Source organism: Zonotrichia leucophrys, chromosome 1 (genome assembly GCF_028769735.1).
Source record: "Zonotrichia leucophrys gambelii isolate GWCS_2022_RI chromosome 1, RI_Zleu_2.0, whole genome shotgun sequence".
NCBI lineage: Eukaryota > Metazoa > Chordata > Aves > Passeriformes > Passerellidae > Zonotrichia > Zonotrichia leucophrys.
Window position 1 is genome coordinate 35,652,853 of NC_088169.1, and position 21,794 is coordinate 35,674,646.

Below are 21,794 nucleotides of genomic sequence, written 5' to 3' on the forward strand. Positions count from 1 at the left end.
GGAGAGTAAAAAAAAAAAAGTTTTAATTCATGGTGTTCAGCTGATGGAGAATGGCAGACCTTTGCAGAGATGGTGATCCAAGGTAATTAAATTAGATGATGGAGACTTCTCTTGCTGCCACTCAAGATAGAAAATCCAAGAAAGAATGGCTATCCTAAAAATAATCATTTATGAATCCCACAAAATATGTCCAGTGGAATAGACCCCTATACATTATAAGAAATGAACCTGAAGTAAATCCTGCACAGCAAAATTTGTCTTGCAAATGGGGAAAGTGAAATTTGCAGAACACATCCTTGATTTTTTTAATCAACTATTATTACCACCCTGCAACCCGAGGGAAGTCTACTATCATGTTAACACAAGACCAAGGATGCTTCTGGCCAAAGGAATCTGTAGTGAAGGCAGACCACTCATGAGATGTGAAATAAACTACGCCTTGCAATTTTTTTTTTCACCCATCTCACTGCAAATGGTCCCAACTCCTGCCACCTGCCACCTTTAACGCAGTGCTCCAGTAAGCTGCTTGTCAATGTTAGTACAAGTGTTTACTGTACCAAAATCAGTCTTCTCTTTTTCAACACAGTGCTTTGAGAGACACAATCCAGAATGTTTTATTGCCCTCTAGACATTTTACAATATCTAGCAATTTTTTTTTTCTCCCCAGAGAGATGTGGCATTATCTGCTTTGATTTTGTACTTTTAAATTCATGTGTGCTGCTCCTCATTTGCTCATACTTCAGAAATTCAAAGATATCTTTTTCTACCATTTTTATCAGTAATTAACCATAGCTAAACAGGCAATTTACTGAATGGCAATGGTGGGATTCCTAGCTTCAATATATTAAAGAATTGCATCCTTTGTCCCCTACACATTTATTGTTATTTACTGATTTATTGTCTCTTTAGCTAGCTACACAGGTGTTTTTCTTCAGCTGTTTCTCAACTGGTTACAAATATCCAAAATTCTTTACAGAGGATCAGACCATAATTCTGACCTAAGGATCATGTGTAGGTCTTTTTACATGTGTTTTTAATAATTGATAGGATTTGTATGCAGTTCTGTTGATACATGATTATCCCACTTCCTTTTGACAGCCTCTGTAAACATCCCATTTGAATTCTCAATAATTTGGTGTATATTGCTATCCTTTTACTGTCCATTTTATTGGAATGCCTAAAAATCCTGACATTTTTTGGAATCAGCTTCCTTTGAAGTTCAACAGGATGTAAACACCTACTGTCTTTTGCATCTTTTCACAGTTGCACCCACAAAATACTGTGCATTTATAATACAAAAATAATCACCTGGCAGAATAACAGCAACCCAGAGGGCCAAGTATATAACTGCTTAATAGATCAGAGCTATGGACTGATAAAGAACAGAACTGTAGAATTATCTATATCTAAAATGACACAAATTCTCAAATTATAAAACCACAACATTTGAACAGTTTAGTATTTTCCTTATACTAGCCATAATTAAACTAGATTTTACAGCTATTGCTATGCACTTCTAGAATTAAAAAATATTATCAAGTTGTTGCTAAAAAATATTATCTGGATGTTGCTAGATAAAGAAGAGTCATCAAATTCAAAATACCCACGATGGAGAGCTTCAGTTGCTGGTACACAAGCTGCCCAAATGTCATGAGACTGAGTTTACAGATGCAGTTTCTGGACTCCACCAATGATTGCTTCATACAGGTGAAAATCCTACAAAACACAGGGAAAATCACTTTTGTGGATTCAATCCTAACCAACATTGTGGAGAAAGCTTGGAGGTAGATAGAGGCTGAAGCACTTAAAGTTGGAGCTTCTGGAAAGATCTGCAGCTTCCAAAAGACATCCATATTTTTCTGGCAGCTGTGTGTGACCGGTATCACTGCTAAACAACAGCTGGAGCACATCAGGAGAGCTTCTAGACTGCACTCTGTGCTGCTTAAAGAGAAGACCTCTCACACTCACTGGGAGATCTGTGTGTGATGTGATCCAAGATCTGCAAAATGGCAATAACCAGCAGTCTCATTTTAAACACATGCTCTTGATCCAAATCAAAACACTAATGTAAACGCTTTCCATTAATCCCATGCCCTGGTAGTTAAGTCCTTCTATTACAAGTTTGCAATGCTGTTGCTGTGTCATGGTGCTGGTTCATGACACATTTTATCTTCAGTAAATAAAATAAAATTAAGACTTAGAAAAAATATTGCTTGATAGTGGGTCAGATGAGTACCCTGAAAGTGCAATTTAGCTTTCTGGGATTTTGGTTTAAAATAAGTTTTTTTCCTAAAATAAGAAAAGCAGGAACCTTTGCAACTGAACTCAAATATTTCAAAGACCCTGAGAAGGCTGTGTCAGTAAGGAATTGACACCTGTAGATAAACAGAGATGGGGAAGGCGAGAGAAAGGAAGCCAAACCCAGCCAAGCCAAGCTAAGCCAACCCAAGAAATGGAAGGCAAAGCAAGGCAAAGCAAGGCCAGAGAAAGCATATCATAGATTGTTGTGAATTCGGTGAGGTTTATTATCTCAACACGTTTGGTATCACAAAGCTGCCAGTGCAAGATAACTTTCAGATCTGTCAGGCAGCTCTGTTACAAGCCTTGCCTGCTCATGTCCAGGACTCAGCTGGGCTGCAGCCAGAGCTCCTACTTCAGTGTCCTTAGAGGAAGAAGGTAGGCATGTTGCTAAAGCCATATAATCTCAAATTTCACTGGGGCCAAATGTAGATCTGATCAGGAAGAGAAAGGGGCTCAGGAGTGTCCATTTCCATATGTCCTGTTGTCACCCCATTTCTCCTCACAGAGAAAAGCAAGGCAATCTTCCCAAGAATATTTCTGGGATTCACATTCTCTGAAAATCAGAGAATGATCAAAACAATTCTTATCTCATTTGCTGTGCCTGTGTTTGTGCAAAAGTAGAATACAATACAGAAATTGTTTACCCAAAGTGATGTTGTTTTGTTTCCTTGGCCTATCAGGGCCAAGCGTGTGTGTGTGCTGGGACTGTCAGCTGACAATCATGAAAGGCTGTGCAGTGGAGTGCAGTTGAGTGTTTAGCAGATTCAGTTTAGATGTAATGTAATAGAATGTAATATAGTATAGAATAATATAGTATAACAAAGTAATACTAACTAACCTCCTGATAAGATGGAGTCCTCCTCATCATTCCTCCTTTGTCAGGGGCAAAAATATCCACTGTATCCTAGCACTCCTGCATGCCCTTAAGGTGCACTCTGAATCTCTAGATTTGCTGCCTCCTTGAAACAGCTCTCTCTGTGCAATGTTCTTTTGCCTCCCAACAGTCTTCTCCCTTTCTTCCATGCATCTCCCCTGCTCCCAGACTTCAATACTGCAGTGGATATCCTACTGCATCACTTTTTCACTGGTGGAAATATCAATTAAAAATATTTGAGTAGTTATTTTCAACAGCAACAAATGAGTTGTCATAGAAAAGTATAGAAATAAAAGCTAAAAATCCTCAGAGTATTTATTAACTCTTCACATTAAAAGCAAACCTTGGTTAGATGCTATAAGCCAGATTTTGCAATTCAGAGTCTAATAATCTCCAAAAAACTGATGTTAGAGAATGTACACGCAACGTACAAGCATGAAGATTTTTCATGTCATATGCTTCTGTATGTTTCCACCTATATTTTTGTACAAATAATGAATGTATAAGAGGCTGATTTCCCCACAAAACAAAAAAATTAAAATGCTTGCTGTAAAAATGCAGACAAACAAGTTTAGCCAGGAGATAGCTCTAGTTTAGGATGTATTAATTTGTTCATCATTATTCTTTATAAACTTTGCAGGAAGCCTGACAGATAAAAACTGGTCCAAGGTCTGTATTTTTATTGTCAGTGATGCTTGTGCAAAATCAAAAAATATATATGTCTTGGCATGACAGTAATGCACCAATAGCCCAAGGCTGTTCCTTTTCTACACAGATTTCAGTGTGAAAATTGTAGGAAAACCAAAATAATTTTCAAGCTGCTAGAGGGTACTGTCAACTGTGAAAAACAGAAAGACAACTATAAACATAATTATTCAAGTGCACCCTCTGAACTAACAGGGAGAGTTTGAAAGGCTAGCAGAGAATTTTTAAAAGTGCTGAGCAAGACAGATAGATAGTAAATTATTATGGTGGTTTCCTCCTTTGCAAATACTTTCACAAAAGAGATATTAAGCAGATTGATTTGGTTCTCAGCAGAATGCATGTGGAGGGCAAGACCTGATGGCAGTTTTTAACTCCATTTCTTCAGCATCTCTGTTAGATGTTTTGCATATCAGTACCTTCTAAACAAATTTGCTTGGGATCAAACTCTAACTATAGATTAAGACTTAATTGGAAAATCTAGAGGACTGAAGAATGAATATTTAGTCCTTATGCATGTAAATGAAGAGGTCCTATTCAGAGTATTTTTCCTTTTGTAACTTGAAAGAGAAGATTCCCAAAGGATCACTTGAGTGCTGTCCCTGGTCTGTGAGCCCTTTCAAAAAGCACATGCCCTGGAAGGAAAAGGCTCCCTTTGCTGTGGTGGCACCTGTTACTGCAGCTGCTGCTGCTCTTCCAGGTGCATGGCAAAAGAGGGCAGTGGAGCACTGCACATTTCAACAGATTAAACTAATGATCCCTGCAGGTCTTTTCTCTACATTTCTTTGCTGCAAAGATTATTACAATACCTAGAAAAGCAATCATGTTGTATTAATAACATCTGGACAATTTAAACAGAACATCTCTTTTGTTTCCACTGAAAATGGCATTTCTCTCCTAGGGAGACTTATAATCGATTGACTGAAATTTCATTACTTCCAAATCTCCAGTCACAGGAGGTATTGCATTTTCACCCACTAACAGGATTCTCCAGGTTGGTTTCTTTTGCATTATCTCTTTCACATGCTTTCCAGGGAAGTTTGCCTGTAACACATCTCTCCAAGTTTAAAACAGCCAAGTCATCTCATGAAATGGGTTTGGTTTCTGTTTCTGTGTCCCTAACAAGACACCATGTTTGTTTTAGCCAATGTACCATGGACAGTCATTGCTTATGCTGGGTTCTTTCTTAATTTATTAGGCAGTTCTACCTTCTGAATCTTTCCTAAGTGTTTCTAGATTTTGTCTGCACCACATCCATTTCAAAATGTGTTCGTTCATGCAACTTTAAACATTTAGCAATTCACTTCAAAATGTGATTGTTCATGCAACTTTAAACATTTAGCAACGTCATTTGCTGTTCCCATATTTAACAAAAGAGCTTGAAGGTCAAAGGTATCTTCAAACATTTCTAGTTTTATGCTGTAATATAACCAAATCTGCAGTTTGGGGTTGCTTTGGTTTTTCTGTTGGAGTCTAGGATGATGCTTCCTTTTGTTGAAAGTGGCAGTTCCCACTTCAGTGTAAGTTGACATATATTATATGTTGTTAAAAATAATGACATATTATTTAAGGGGAATGGTCACAGTAAAGAACCCTGCCCTCTCTACCAAACAACCCTCTCTCATCTTGTCAAAAACAGCCTTTAGTCTTCCTTTAAAATGACAAAGGTTTACAGTGTCAATATACTCCTTGGGATGGCAGTGCTCTAACCAGATTTATTAGCAAAGCTCTTTACCATTATAAGCCAAACTGGTACTCAAATATCATTCATTACAAAATCTCACTTTTTATTTAATGGCTATAACATGTCACCACTGTCTTCAATGTTCCTTTGATGCAAAAAGGGGATATGGCAAGATAAACTTTGATGTGCCACATCCAACCTGAAGTTTGAATTATTTATAAATGTTTGGAAAATTACATAAAATTATAGTGTATGATATGCAATCCATTACCACTACATTCTCAGATCAAAACACAGTAATCACCAACATTATTATCTTGTTTCAGAGCAGTGTCAAGGGCAGCTCACTGGACTGGGATTTGCTACTGGTCCAAGTAGCAAATTAAGGAAGTGCCCCAGCGTCCTCAGCCTCAGTTTCCTCTCCTTTAGCAGTGGCACCAACACCCATCTTTTCTGTAAAGTGTTTGGACATCATGGAGTATGTAGTTTTTGTATTTACAGTATAGAGGCCAGATATTATTTCTGTTATTACAGTTTTTGTTCTATTTTTACAGGGATATTGTATTATTGCTACTGCTACAGTCTTCTGCCTCCAGGGTGCTGGGTCTTGAGCAAACTCAAATGCAGGCTGGTCAAAGTCGACTGCTGTTTACATTTGAAAAATATTTCAGAAGTGTGAGACCATCCTTTCCACACCAGTGCACTTAAACATACAGAAAAATCAATAATTTTCTCTACGACTGACTAGGCTTTTTCCAGTAGGTCTTGCACAGTTAAAAAGGCATAAACCACCCTCAAATATAAACAGAAAAAACTTGCAATAGTGCTAACTGTGCAAAAGTAAAATATTTTTGTGAGATGTTTACAGAAATACTTTCATGCTTTGGTTAACTCCCTGAGACAGAAAACCTTTCTTAAAAAAGGAAGAAATACTGTTTAGTCTCTAGTTTTATTTATTATTTTTGTCCTTAACTAAGTAATAAAGCAATATTTTAGGATGGATTAATTTGTTCATCATTATTCTTATAAACTTTGCAGGAAGCCTGACAGATAAAAATTGTATTTTATTTATTGTATTTTAGATTTCAAGGATTCTAAAACTAACACTTCCTTTCTCCTCTCCTTAATCATTCCTGATTTCCTGATATAGGTTTCTGTACACATATGTCTTTAGATAGCTTTTTAATATAAAAACTATAGATTAAGATTTTATTGTTTGCATTTTATATCAGATTATAAAATTTATATAAAGATAGATAGATAGATAGATAGATAGATAGATAGATAGATAGATAGATAGATAGACAGACAGATAGATAGATAGATAGGTAGATACACATACAAAAACCTAAGAGCTGAGCCGTTCAAGTCAAGTGAAAATCAAGTGACTTTACAAATCTCAGTGTTGGTTATAACACCATAGAGCTTCTATGGTGCTACAGCACCAAAATAAGGGCATTTCACACATGAAAGCTGAGGATTCCCTAGAAAGAGAGAATCCTTTACCCAAGGTGCTGAGTAGAAAAGGAGACACCATCTTGACCAGAGATAAAGCCCACCCAGAAAGTTAAATCAGAAGTGCAATTTGCAAAGGGGTTTATTTCCATTCTCTCTCCTGTTGGTATAAGTGTAATGAAAGACCAGAGAAACCTCACACTGTCAAGAGTTCCAGGAGCTGCTTTTGCAAGCCAAACCAAGTGGTTTCACCCTTCATTTCTAGGGCACTGACCCAGCTCATAAACTGCATAACAAATTGTAATAAACCGCGACCTAAAGTTAAGCAAAACAAGGAAATCAAAATGAGTTTGGTGGTAATAGGCAAATGAAGTGACCACTTGCAATTCAAGCATCACTGGTAATAAATGTTTGCACATATGTGTGTTTGTGTAGCATCTCTTTTAATTCCTGATAATAAATCCTCCTGGTGCAAACTTTAATGTAACAGATATTACACAGAACGCTTTGAAAACCAGAACCATTATAATTGGTAAAAAAGAAACCAGCAAAATGCAGATAAGAAGGATTTACAAGTGGGTTTAAATTTTTAAAAAATTGACTTTTTACACATAGGAAAAAACAAAATTAAGCTTTCCTTAGCAAGGACCATTATTCAAAGGACAAATTATTCTGGTCCACAAGTACCATCTGCTACTATTACAGCAAGGGAATGAAAAATGTAGTCACTTTCTGCTTTGGAAGTGCTTATTCTCCTCTCTCGTGACACTCAGAGGTGATGATAATTTTGCATTTTTCAGTCTGTCCCCTATCAGGGCACAAAACCTGCTGCCTACACAGGAGCAAGGAAATCCAGCACAGGTTTCTAGCAGAACACCTCTGGTGGGAGGAGGATGAGTCTGATAGGTGGCTATAGGGCTGCATGTTAGGATAAAAAAGCATGAGGAGATTGTGTTGGAACTGAAATCAAGCAGTAGAACCATCCAGCCAGTTATAAAAGCAACATTACACTCTTACAACAAAAGAGCTCTGCAACTACCTACTAACTGAAATGGTAAGAGAAAAATAAACGTATTTCATAGTCTATGCAACTGCTCTACTCATACAAATGTAGGTCAAAAAGAAATGAAGTTACAGTTCTAGTGCAGAAATCACGGGACTATAAAAGAAAGGTTATTCACAAGCTTAACTCAAACAACAGCTATCTTAAAAATGGGAAATGAAGAAATGCATTTTACGACACAGACCAAAATGTTATTTAATTGAGTATCCAATAACAGATAGCTACACGCCCATGCTGGGTCACAACATCATGTTGCTTGGTAAGGCACATCGCACTAAACGTTGTATTGTGCATCTGAGCTTGTTTTCCAGACTGCACCAGAGTGACTGCCACAATACAGCATGGCCTGAGGTCACAGCTCTGCAGTCCCACTCCTCGCCAGATGCTGGAGAGCCTCTGTCAGGGTCGACTCTTCTGTCTTCAAAGTGCCTCTCCACATGTGAAATGTACCTGGGAAATGCCATTCCCCAGAGGATTTGACTGACATCCATCCATCCATCCATCCATCCATCCATCCATCCATCCATCCATCCATTTATACTAATCTTTTTCAACTAAATTAATCTTTTCTTCCAGCTACTAGCAAGCCATCCCGCAGAACTTTTCCCACCCCACACGGCACAGCTATCACTGGTACATCCTATCCAGGATGCTGCCTTTCAGTGAAACCCCTCCTTGCTGAATTTCAGGAGGCTTTAAGTTATTTTTACAGTTATCACAACAGCCTTTTCATCTTTTTAGTCATCCAGATGACCACAGTGTCTACAAGAAATCTAGATACCCAGCTGACATTCATAAATTAGTAGCAGAATATCCATAAGCTTCTCCAAGAGTGACTCCATTTTGGTTCATACAGAGGCTCTCAGGAGTGCTGATTCTTTCACTTTCTTTCATGAACTCTGCTGAACCAAAGGCACACATTACACAGCTATGTTTTCCAACCGACTATCATGAACATTTATATTTCCTGAGATAACAGTTTGCCTTTTAATTTAGCAGCATTTTGTATAGAAGACACATTACACATTAATAGATGTTACTAGTTTTAAGTTTTGTGTATTATATCAATCATTGCCAAATCAACTCAAAAAAGGTACCTGGCTACACAGGCTGAAGAGTGACAAAGGTGGCTGGATGTCATCCTAGCTGCATGCCTTACTTGGTTGCTACTTTCTGCAGCCTGAAGAAGGACTCCAATTGTTTATTAATGCCTATATGTATCCTCAGAACCAACGCCTGTGCTAACAGAAATTGGCACCACTCCACTGAAGTCAGCTGAATGTTTGTAACAAATGAACAGCTCCTCCACAGCAAGCAAAATTCTGCTTTCCTTTATGTATCATCCCACATGCCCATAGCGTTTTGCCTTGGTGATTAAAAGAGAATGACTCACAATAGTGGCTGCAGTGTCTTCCAAGCCAGTCCCCGCTTCTGTTGTGCTCTACCCTCCTTCCAGCTGACCTTGTTTATGTGGCCAAAAGTAAGAGAAGAACCCCTTGGCTCATAATAAAGATAATACTATTTCATAAAACCATTACATGTTTATCCTTGGAATTCACAGCACTTCCAACATGCAGACTCCAAACTAAAGGAATTTGGTGTCAATATCTTTTTCCTGGGACAAGAACAGTCAAAACATTTCATTCCTAAAGTCAGCAGCAGGTTCACAGAAGTCTGGAATAAATAGATTACATATTCTATCTATTCACCTGAATACTGTATAAAATTTTAAAAAGGGAATTGTCATGTGAATTTAATATACGATACAGAACCTTACTGCTTCATACATAATTTTGTTTTAGAACTAAGAGAGCTTTCCTGAACTCAAGTAAAAAGCAAGTTTTCTCTTCCACTTTCAATTTAAAATCTCTCCAGGCTTGTAAGCCCACATGAGAGAAAAAATTAACGTCACTTCAGAATTCTCAAAAATAGCAGTTTATGCATTCAAATATGTAAGTTTTTTTCCTAGGCTCAAAATGTTTTCATCATTTTTTGATACATCTCCAAGCAAAAAAATAACAACTGAGGTATAGAAATGTGGCTTTTCGTGTGTTTAATAAGGTGGGGGATAGCAGTGAGCCTGTATACTAACAGGAGAATCACTGTTTAAACCCCTGACAACAGATGCACTGCAGCTCTCATTTATCTTGGATTTGCACTGAAAATAATTACTCTTGATAGCTCCGTCTTGTAAATTTGGAGTACATTTCACCATACACTTAGGTGTATGATGAAATGTCAGAATAAAGGGGACCCACTCTCACCTTGTGCAGCTTCCCTGAGTCTGCCCACCACCCAGACAGGCAGGCAGGTACCGCAGCACAGCTCCGAGCGCTGAGGAAAAGGCTTTTCTGCCTGGGAAGAAAAGGTTCAATGGCCTTTTGCATTAAGTGCCTTTTTCTCTAGTTAGCAATCTGCTTTCCACCTAAATATAAGCTGTGAGTAGCCTAGGTATGAGATGACAGGTTTGATGTTGAAGCATGCCATTCCCATGAGATTGCTTTTTTCGTCAAAGCCACAGTTCACATTTTAGCCAGGCAGTATCTGAAAATCCTACAGTACCAACTACCTGTATAGCCATGACAGCTAATGTGACAGGCTTTGTACAGCTGAAGATAAACATAAAGATAAAAACTGGACGAGATTACAGAAAAAATTACACTACACAAGGGTATGACCAGCATGATTATACTATAGTCAGAGCGATGTAACTGAATTAATTTCTAGCTCCTAGAAATGTGCTGGAGTCCCCACAGAGGTGTAAGAATTAAGCAGGCTATAAGTATATTGCAATTTTTGTCTTCAACCTTCAGGCCACTGTGATCTGTGAAGGCTTCACCCTCCACATATGAGCACAGTGATCATCCTGCTCTAGTGGCGCACTGCCAGGTTCCACTTCAGCTCCACATCTCACCATATCCAGGAGTATAGTATAGGATAGGAACTGTAGATGTAAAATGTAAGGATGATTAAGATTACTGGGAACTCTCTTCTGGAGAGGAGCCACATTTTCCTTAGTCTTCCTTTTATAACCCAGGTATGTAGGTATGTACCTATAGAAGGGGTTTTTGTTGCCCTCAATGTCCCCATCCAGATTTAATTCTCTCAGGGCTTTACCTTACCTAACCCTATCCCCAGTTGCTTGGGCAATCTCACTATATTCCTCTCAAGCTGTCTATCCTTGCTTCCATCCTCTGTAGGCTTCCTTTTTGTGTCTGAGTTTGTCCAGAGGCTCCTTGTTCATCCACATAGGCCACGTGGCATTTTTGCCAGCCGTCTTTTTTGGGATACATTATTCTTGGCCTTGGAAGAGGCAATCCTTGGGTATCAACCAGTTGTATTGGGCCCCTCTTCCCCACAGGGCTTCATCCCACAGGACCCTACCCAGCAGATCCCTGAGGAGGCCAAGGTCAGCTCTCCTGACAGGCAGGGTAGAGAGCTTGCCGTGCTCCCTCCTCACTGACCTAAGGATCCTAAACTTCACTGTTTCATGGTCACTGCAGCCAAGCTGAATTATGCTGTATCAGTCACTAGAAACACATACTGATGTCCTTCTGTGTGCTCAGTGTCTCCCTTTTATCTTCACTGATACCAAGGCTTCATTAAACTCCCACTCAGTTATTCTACCTCTTAAGCCAGAATGGTGTTGCAGTGGAAAATAAAAACAGGTCATTAGAATGGAGATTAGTGGCAAAAGCCCATTTATATACACATATCTCACAAGGGAGGTGATGATAGCATGTTCAGGAGTGCATTAATCATAAGAGCTATATAAGAAACCTGCACTGCAGGTTACCTAACTATGTCACATACAGTGTCCATGAAGAAGACAACTTAATGAAGATCTTGTTTCGTTTTTGATGTAGGTAGCACGATGACTTTACTGGGTATCTATTTAATAGGGTTCACAGCAGTCACAACTCAACACTGAAATGGATACTGAATAGGAAATAAAATTTTCTCCATGAGTTCAGCTTTACTCCAATATGCAATCAATACAGAAGAGGCTATTCATACAAAATGCACTTTTTTCCCCCTAGCCCTTGGTAATTCATTGCTGTATTTCATGCAAACCGAAACATTTTCTTACTCAGGTGTTACATAAAATATCATAATACCCAAAAAGCATCATAATCTTGCATTGGGTTTCTCTGTGAATAAGTTTTAACACTCATAACTTCAGGAGGATTCTTTCATCGTTTGCACTCAAAACATAAAAACAGAAGTTTGATTACATCAAGGAGTTGTACATTTGTACTTTTGCAAGAAGATATCGGCTATTACTGGTTTGAGCCAAAATATTAGAGTTCTGCTATCTTTTCTCTGAGATATTCTTTTCTCACATATATTTCTTGGTCATAACAGGTTAATTACCTAATAGGATTTTTCCCTGTTAAGTAGCGACTTTGTCTCTTTGAGGTCAATGGAAAACACAAGACATAAAATCTATTTGTTATTAATGTAGTTCTTCCAGCCCACGTAGCCAGAATTTTTTTTCCAAAGTGAATGGAGCAGTAGCAATTTCTTTATAAAATGATTAATTTATAACCCCAATATTCAACATCATTCATCTTTGATCATTGAGTCCTCAAGAAAGCACCTGAAACACTATCTCGTTTTGAAGTAAATTCCAACTGGGCATTAACAGAGTCAAGTTTCAAGGAAAAAGGAAAAAAAAAATCATGTAAAGAATCTCAGCTTGCTCTAGAGTTGCAAATTTCTAATTTCATCACACATATTGTGCAAATGTATATACATATATACAGGCATATGTATGCATGTATATTTATATGTACATACAGTTTCTGTACATGAAAGTGGCAATTTTTGTGCTCTAAGCTTCTCATTTTCCATTCCATTAGCACCACTTCTTAAAATTTAAACACACTGGAGTCTCTCTTCTATTGCCTTGATACAACACTTCTTTCTTTTCCCAAACCTTTGTCTTTCTTAATCAGTCACAAGCAATTTTTTCCACATTTTTTCTCAAATGTAATCCACATTCAAACTATGCTCTACAATGAAATATAGAATGTCTGAATGTCATCTTATTGGTATCCTTTACATATGATTTAATGACTTGTAAAAACACCAGTAAATATCTTTAGCATTCCAAAGTAATATATCAAAACATTCAAAATAAGAATGCAATTCTGAACAGCAGAGAGTTTTATGACCTTCTCCAAGCTAAAACTCACATTTTCTCACTTGGGTAAAATTTTAAAAGTTATCAGAATGCCTCTAAGAAGAGCAGATGCTGCTATGCAACTACATATACCATACCAGCAATGCATATTAAAAGTAACCAGTAATTTTTTAAAGTTATTTTAATAGACATTAGGATATTTCAACAAAAAAACTAGCTTAATGTAGAACAGCAAATAAGCAAGTGTGTGCTGCTTTCCAATACACTCATCATTTGGTCAGCCCACTTCAGGAAAATCAATCCGTGCAGTTTGTCTACAAACCGCATTACGCACAAAGTCACAGCTCTGAGGATTAATGCTTAGAAGGAAAGGAGAAAACACTCATGCATCAAAGAAAAACTGGGGGAAAAGTCACCCATTGAGAAACAGCAGTGGAACTTTCCCGTATGTTTGAATGCCCAGCTGCAGCCCTGACGTGCCATGCAGCAGGGACGGAGCAGCCAGGCTCATGTACCCAGAGCAGAGATGGATCTTTAGGTGAGGAGCAAACACGCCTGCTTTTCACGACTCCCTTAGACCACCTTTTCAATAACTCCTCACACAGAGTTTGTATGAACACCAGCAATGCAAGACTGTTATTCCAGCCAAGCAAGAAGCAAGATATGGCGTGCTCATGCTGCAGGTTTAATACACTTAGAGTGACACTGTATTCCCTGATACTGCCCCCAAATTTGTCATTTAAAGGGCCCTGCCAGTTTCAAGTGTTAGAATGGTGGCATCAGCTGTAAAATTAATCCCAACCATCCCACCTCTGAGCTGTTTAAAAACAAACTGGGCCAAGTTCTTGTCACATTACCAATAACCTAAGGCTCACAGATTTTAAGACTGCGAGGAACAACTACCAAATCATCGCCTTGCATAGAACAGACAGTAGAAAATCTGTCCTAGACTGGGCCCTCCAACAAATGGGGCTGGAGCTGCATAGGGCAGATCTACACGTCCTGCCTTACAGCAGCTTGAAGGCTCCCTGCTTTACACTCACCTGGAGGGGAAAAAGTCCATCTGAGCACTTGTTTGACACAAGGACATCTCGAGGATGCATCACTGTCCATCCCTGGACCTCAGCTAACCTTTCATCTCTGCAGAGACCCTCCTGTGCAGGAATCATCTTCAATGCTCATTTTAAGCCTGTTTTAGGGAAATGGTGTAAGATGCACAGAGGGCACACCATGAAGACACTGATTCTTATTAACCCATCTCACAGGGAAGAAAATGGAAAATGAGAAAATCTGTGATTTTTATTGCCCGGTTACTCTTTTTACATGCCACGCACAGAAAATATTTAATAAATTTGCAGGGAATTTGCCTGACTAGGAATTGGGTAAAGAATGACTTATCCAGAAACATACTGCATGTTTAAGTCTGATGTGACAAGACTGCTAGGACCATGACAAGCACGCTACCCTGCAGTAGGAATTAATCCATAAAATTCATTACACTTCTGCTGATGAAGCATTGGTAACTTCACAGTCTTTTTCCACACAAAAAAAGGCAAAGATTTGAAATATCATTTAACACAGTTTTTGAGCAGCCTATTAAATAGACCAAAAACATACTTTCAGACCATGAAATTACTAATTTTTGCAGTAGGGTAAAAAATGTCTCTTGGCTTAAGTAGAAACACAATAACAAGTTATCTTTGCTTTAAACAAAAGTGCTACTCATTATGTTACAACCTACCTTACTGCAAAAACCACTTACAGGTGATCTATATCTACCTGATGCACTGCATCTCAGTCACAGGGGATATTTCAGAGTTGACCTTTTAAATACTCTCATACATTAAAAGAGAGCAAGATGGTGAAAATTGTTGAGTTGAGGCATGAGCACAAACCCGAAAGAGAAATAAAATCATCACCAAACTTCTGAGCAAACAAGTAACCAATAACAAAAATAAGGTCTCTACGTATTCCACGATAATCAATTCTACCCTTTTTACTGTTTTAATATCTCTCTCAACTTGGGAAACATCATGCTGTTACAAATTCACATGCTAATCTGACAATATATTTCTGACTCTGTCAAAACCAACTGCAAAATTCCACACACAGCTGAGCAATGCCAGGATATCATTCCCTTCTATGGGGCATTGCAGCAATAGGAAAAGGTGTGTTTCAGATCTTTAGGGTTTTACATTTGCTAGTACACAATAATGAACACATAGAATATTGAACTAAAACCAACACATCTGTGACTACAAGTACAAATCAAATTCAATACTGCTACTCATTCCTCTGCTTATTTTTCAGTTCTGTGAGGCTGAAAAATACCCATTTGATTGTATGCAAACCTTATATGCATATTTATATATAAGTACATATATATTCACCTTATTTAGGATAAAATCAGGCATTAAAAAAATTCTACATCTTGTCTCCTAAAAACAATATGCTTAAAAGAATAATGAGCCAGCTGGGAACGCTAATGATCAGACAATAACTGAAGGGACTGTTTCATGGTTTCTACAATTATTAAGTTGATTAATGTCAGTCATGATAGGTAGTACAAAATATGTTTGGTCATATCAACACTTCTATTTAATCACCCGCACACATATCTCTTGATATTTAAAAATTTCTGAAAACCACATTAATTTGCCACACTTCATCCAGTTCTATAAATAACAGTTTGGTTTACTGTGAAATAATTAACACTAAATGGCAAAGCCTCTATAACTGTCTCACCCGCTAGCTCCTGCCAGCTGGGAGAGGGGCAGAAGGTGTGCACTGCTGTTAAGTCGGAAGGGAACATGTGACACAACCTGACATGTCAAAGTGTGAAGAGATTTTTGCCACTTTGGTAAAAAAAAAAAAGTGTACTGACTGGAGGAAGAAAAAAAAAAAGAAAGATGAAGAGGACTTGGAGGTTGTTTTATTTCCACATCATTACATGGATAAGGGAAACAGAGCTATAGCCATTTTTAAATGTCTGTAAGTTTCCCCCTCCTCCTCCCTGTTCTCTTGCTGCTCAGAGCTGTTGAGTAACAGACATTTCAGAGCGTGCATGGGGGAAGTAAACAAATGCATTGCTACTGTAGTTGCAGGGCAAGGAAACATTGATGTCACTGCTGTTATAATCACATTAGTAGCGTGTGTTAACGGTAATGTCATGTTTGATCAACTAGTCAGGTCAAAAGCCCTTCAAAATACAGTCTGAACAGAAGCACAAACCAAAATGGCAAGAGAATCGCCTTCCGACAGTTTCCTCCACGTACAGACCCCAGTTGCAAAGGTGAGCTTTCAGTCACCAATACTCAGTGTCAAATCACCCCGAATCACACAATTACACTTCACAGTTGGCTGAGTCCCTGTTCCCCTGCTTGAAACGTGAATTTGATGTTTCTCCTCCTCCCCACGATGTACATGCACCCACACCCTGCGGCACCCGAACACATCCCGCCAGGGATAACGCACGCAGCTGGAGTTTGTTCCTATCCCTGACAGCTTGTCTGCCAAGGACAGAAACAGTTACAGCCCAAGTGTTTGGGACCATTTTCCTTTCAGCAGGTCTTCTCCACTTCAAACACAATGTGTTGCTGTCTCTGCTTCAGCCCAGGGTATTCAATACAACCAAACAGTAAGAGCAGAAATCGTCAACAACAAATTCTCTCAGGTGGGAAAAACGCTGGGCAGGATACATCCCCTCTTGTGTCCCAACAAGTCAGCATGTACATGTTCACCAATTGTGTACTTTTGATCAACATTTTCTGAAATTGTCCAGCTTGTGGTAAACCCTTTTGAGTGTTAACCCTTTTACAGAGAGTAGCACGTAGGAAATGCAGCGTCAGTGACACCAGACACGGAGCGCTACCATCCAGAACTTCCCATGCACATTTTTCCATCATCTCCCCCACTTCTTTCCATCAACCTGGCCCTAGAAAGGAGAAACTCATCCTGCTTCACATCGCCTCCCCGAAGTCTGCCTGCTGGCACTAGCCGGGTACCTGACATCTTCCCTTCATTTTCTGTAACTTCCCGATTTGCCCCTGGACTGATGAAGCATTGACTTTTCCCATCCCCTGGGCTCACCTTTTAGGTCTGCCTGGCGGCGCAGCCACCGCCTGCATACCAATGTGGGGCCGCAAAGGCAGCGCGGCGGCCGCGCTCCGGCACCCGCGCCCCGCCGCTCCCGTGGGCGCGCTGCCTTTGGCGCGTTGGCACCTCGAAAAATTTAAAGCGGGGGGACACGGACACGGGGGCAGGCACAATTTACCCCGGCCAGCACGACGGGTCCTGCTTGTCCCCAAGGGACACGCATGCCTGCGTGCAGCGGGCGCTCAGGCACGCACATCCACGGGTGTGTGTGTAAGCGGCGTGTGTACGGGGCGCCTGTGCCACATCCATGTGCGTGCGTGTGCGAGTGTGTTTGTGTGTGTGTGAGGGGAGGGGAGCGGAGCGGGAGGGAGAGAGGGAGGCAGCCCCGCCGCACCCGCGCATCCCCCGCGCCGCGGAGAGCGGAGACTCACCGGGTCACCCTGGTCTCTGAAGGTCAAGCTCAGGTTGGTTTCTTGATCGCAGTTGTCCTCCGGGCTCTTTCGGCTCGGTCCCTCGCTCGCTTTCTTTTTTTCTTCTTTTTTTTTTCCTTTTTTTCTTCTTTTCTTTCCTTCCCCTTCTCTTCCCCTGCTCGGCCGCGGTGGCGGCGGCTGCCGCCCGGAGGGGCTCCCGCTGCCGCTCCCGGCCCCGCGGGGTGAATCCCGGCTCCTAAGCCCTGGCCCCGCGGCGCCGCTCAGATCCCATGGTCGCAATCCACATCGCGGCAGATGTACCACAGAATCACGTAGAGGATCAGCAGGATGGCGAAGATGAACAAAGCCACCAGGATAGCCTTGGTCACCGGAGAGATGAGGGACTGCATGTCACCCGCGGACCGCCGCCGAGGACAGACGACTCGAGAACTACACGGGGGCAGCGAGCGCGGACGGATCCCGCGGCCCCGCCGCCACCCCCGCCGCCGCCGCCGCCAGCGACCCGGCGGGCAGCGGCGGCTGGCGCCGAGCCGGTGGCGGAGTGCCGGGGGCTGCCTCGCTCAGCGCCCCCGCTGCGGCGCTCGGGCGGGCGCGGCGGCTCCCGGGCGGGCGGGACGGGGCGGCGCGCACGGACAGCTCGGCGCGGCGGGGCGCCCGGCCATGGGCACCGCGGCCCCCTTCAAGCCCGCCCTGCGGCGGCGGCGGAGCGCGGCCGGGCGCCGGCAAACTTAGGCGCGGGGGCGGCCCATGGGGGACAGATGTCAAGCGCCCGGTTGCCCTGCAGGTCTCCGAAGAGAGCCATCCACGGGGGAGGGAAAGTTGCGGGCGGGACGCGGCGGGCGCCGCCGCCCCCGGCCCCAGAGGGAGCGCGCGGGGGCAGAGGGAGCCGCGGGCAGCGCGGGCAGCCCGGCCGCGGCAGCCTGGGACCGCGCCGGCCGGCGTGTTCCGCCCAGCCGAGGTGTTCCCTCCCCTCCCCGCCGCTCGCCCCCTCCTCCTCCTCCTCCTCCTCCTCCACCGCCTCCTGCGGTCCCCCCGCCTCCCGCAGCCGCCGCGTCGCCGGGGAGCCCCGGGTCTGTGCTGTGGTTCCAACTGTAACGGGGTGCGAAGGAACGGGATTTCCTTTCCCTGTCCATCCCCTCCGCCTGCACTTAGCATCTTCATCCCCCATATTCCCCATCAGAGACCGACGTGGAGCGGGGGCCGGCAGCGGGGAGGAAGGCTGAGGCTTGTCTCCGTTTTCTAAGCAAAAAGGTCACTCCTGCCCACCTCCGAAAAAAATAAAGGTTTTTTGTTTTTTTTTTTAATTCATGCAGGTCGGCATGGGTCACAGCCTGCCAACCTTCCCTCTGCGGTTCTGTGGCCTTTGGCACATGCACCAAAGGTGCACCAGGACAGATAGCACGAAAATAGGACAGGAAGATGGAAATTGTACGAAAGAACATCGCTTGCAAATTCACCCCCAGCAGCAGGTCTGGTTTAGCTTTCAACTCACCCCCGAATTCTGCAGCGCCAGAAGTGCCCATGTAGCGGCACATCACGTGCGCACCAACCTTGGCACTCAGCACCTGAAGTGTGTCCAGACACCTGCCTGCCTGCCCGGCACAGTTGATCAGGACCGGGCTTCCAGGCGAGGAGCCAGGTGCCCCAAACCAGCCCTGCGCTGTGAGGCAACCAGAGATGCAGGCACCCCTCCCTCAGGTCACCCAAGCAGGTGAGGGCACCCTGGGCGGGACACGGGCTGCTCCTGTGCGGTCAGCTGCTTCTGGTACGATGCAAGGAGTTGCCACCCTTGATCTCCAGTGGGGACTGACAAGGTGCATCTTCACAGAAGATTCTTGCTGGATTTCACTTCTGAGTGCAGTTGTATCAAAAATACAGAAATGCAGAAGAACATCATTGAACCGTGTAAGAAAGGGCTGAAAGAAAACATGAGACATCAACCCCCAGGAAGGACAAGAGCAACTTTATCAACAGGCAGACAGAAAGACGTAAACTTCAATATACAAAAAGTGGATAAATGAAGGATAATCAAATTTGAGGGAGAAAAGGTAAGCTATTGCTATATAAGTATTCCAGGCAAAATACTCTAGAGGGAAAATACTCTTGTTATTAATGCCAAGCATGGAAGTTTAAGATGGAGTGGAAAGAAAATATTAGGAAATATTAAGAAAGACAAATATTAGGCCCTTAAATAAGAAGACCTTCAATGCAGTGAAATGTTTCAAGGGTATGAGATAATATCTCAAGAGAATGTGTTGCAGGACACATTACACAGCTTTTCAAAAAAACTCAGCTTTTTTGTGCAGAAGGGATGGTTAGCACCACACCACCCCTGTCTCTAGTGCTTTAGTTCCCCATCTGCAGTATGCAGATGGCCGTTTTTCCACCTTTTTCCTTTGGTATGACCACCTTGCCCTGCAAAATTTTCACTGAACTTTTCTTGTCCTTTGAAATGATTGCATCTTGTGTAGAGCTGTCTTGCCGCCAGGGTGCAAGTATCAAGTTCATACAACGCAGCTTGGACTCCAAACAGCAACTCTGCTCATTAGTTTATAATTTCTAATTCAAAGATGCGCTAGGTTCTGGAGGCAGATGGCTGGGTGCTCATGTGCTATTCTTTGAGACAAATGTTTTCTAATCCACTTGCTGGACATTAGTATTTCCTTTGTAGGAAGGTGCCATTCCACATAGAGTAGTTGTTCAGCTCACACTCAATGGTTTGTGCATTGCCACCAGCCTTCCTTGGCTTGGCTGCTCTCAATAAAGTGGTACCAAACCTGGCAGGGCCAGGCACAGCAGTGGGAATGGCAAGGCATGGCTGATAACCTCCGTATTGTCAGCAGGAGAAGCAAAATAATGCACCATCATTTCTGAGACCAAAATGTGATTGTGTAACGTGCAATCTGTTCTGAACCGGTTTTGAAATCCGTTTGTTTAATTTGCATGTACTTATGCATGAGGGCATTCCTGAGTAATTAAAAATATATAGTCTCTCTGAGTTTGATGTTCTGTCACTGGTGGAGCCTGAGCCAACACAAAAATCACAAGTTAAGCAACAGATATATTGCCAAAGCTGTCCTTAGTTAAGAAAGCTGATTTAAACAAGGAAGTAAACATAAAAACCATCTTAGTTTTCAGATGTCTTATTAGTAAGCAGCAGGGAAGAAGGAAATCGATCTTTGCCAAGTGAAGAGAGATAACAGTGACAGAAAAATCATTTTAATTTCCACCTAGTAAACTGATATTAAATTAAATGGAAATACTAATACATGTAGCTTTTAGTTTTCTTTTTCTTGATTCCCTTTGAAAATGTGCTGCTTCAAATATACATTTGCAAGGAGGAGCATGCGGGAAAGACGGGTAAAAAGACCCAGAGTCACAAGATAATGCAGGCAGCTTTAAATGCCCAAATTAAATCCCATGCTAATGTGAGGGATGCTTGTGCGACGTAGATGGCGCAAGGAGCCTGGGCTGTTTCTCGTTAATTTCACCAGCAATCTTAGCCAAAATGAAGTTATCCTTGCTCCAGTTGGCTTTCAAGTCCTCCTGCCAGGATGTTTATTCAGACCTGCTCAAATCTATTGGAAAGACAGGGTCAGTTTTAAATTCCCCAGGCTTGGACAGTCTATGTCATCCTGGATTCCACTAATGGGAGCAAATCCCGAGGACTCATGGTGCGTCCTTGGCTTGGGAGGAGATCCGAAACCATTGGATCCTTGGGACTTGGCTGCTGTGTTTGACAAGGAAATAGCCAGTGGTGTGTGCTGGTGAATAAGGCTTGTACAGACAGAGATTGCTGCTCAGAGAAGTTTAACTGTTTATATTCTCTCACCATAACCCCAAAATTTGCAGCAATGCAAAACTAATGTGTTTCCCTCTTTCAGTAAGGACAGCAGCAAATTGGGCAGGACACTGATGAGTTGAGGTTGAAATAAATCACATTTTTGAATTCCTTTATCGATGAAAACATCTAACCAGCCTAATACCCTTATTTTCATAGGGCAGTTGCTTTTGCATATAATTTCAGGGGTGTCAGTGAAAGG

The 21,794-nt window shown here is 41.9% G+C and overlaps 2 protein-coding genes across 2 annotated transcripts in view; both read right to left on the reverse strand.

Moving 5' to 3' along the window:
• ZBED1 (zinc finger BED-type containing 1) overlaps positions 1-17,861 on the reverse strand; it is a 52,144-nt gene extending 34,283 nt beyond the window's left edge. Inside the window, exon 1 of the mRNA XM_064711706.1 lies at positions 17,752-17,861. The gene's annotated coding sequence lies outside the window, so the exon portion shown is untranslated. The remainder of the gene's footprint in view (positions 1-17,751) is intronic.
• Positions 1-17,884, reverse strand: part of DHRSX (dehydrogenase/reductase X-linked) — a 200,959-nt gene extending 183,075 nt beyond the window's left edge. The window contains exon 1 of the mRNA XM_064711755.1: positions 17,752-17,884. The gene's annotated coding sequence lies outside the window, so the exon portion shown is untranslated. The remainder of the gene's footprint in view (positions 1-17,751) is intronic.
• Between the last annotated feature and the right edge of the window lie 3,910 nt (positions 17,885-21,794).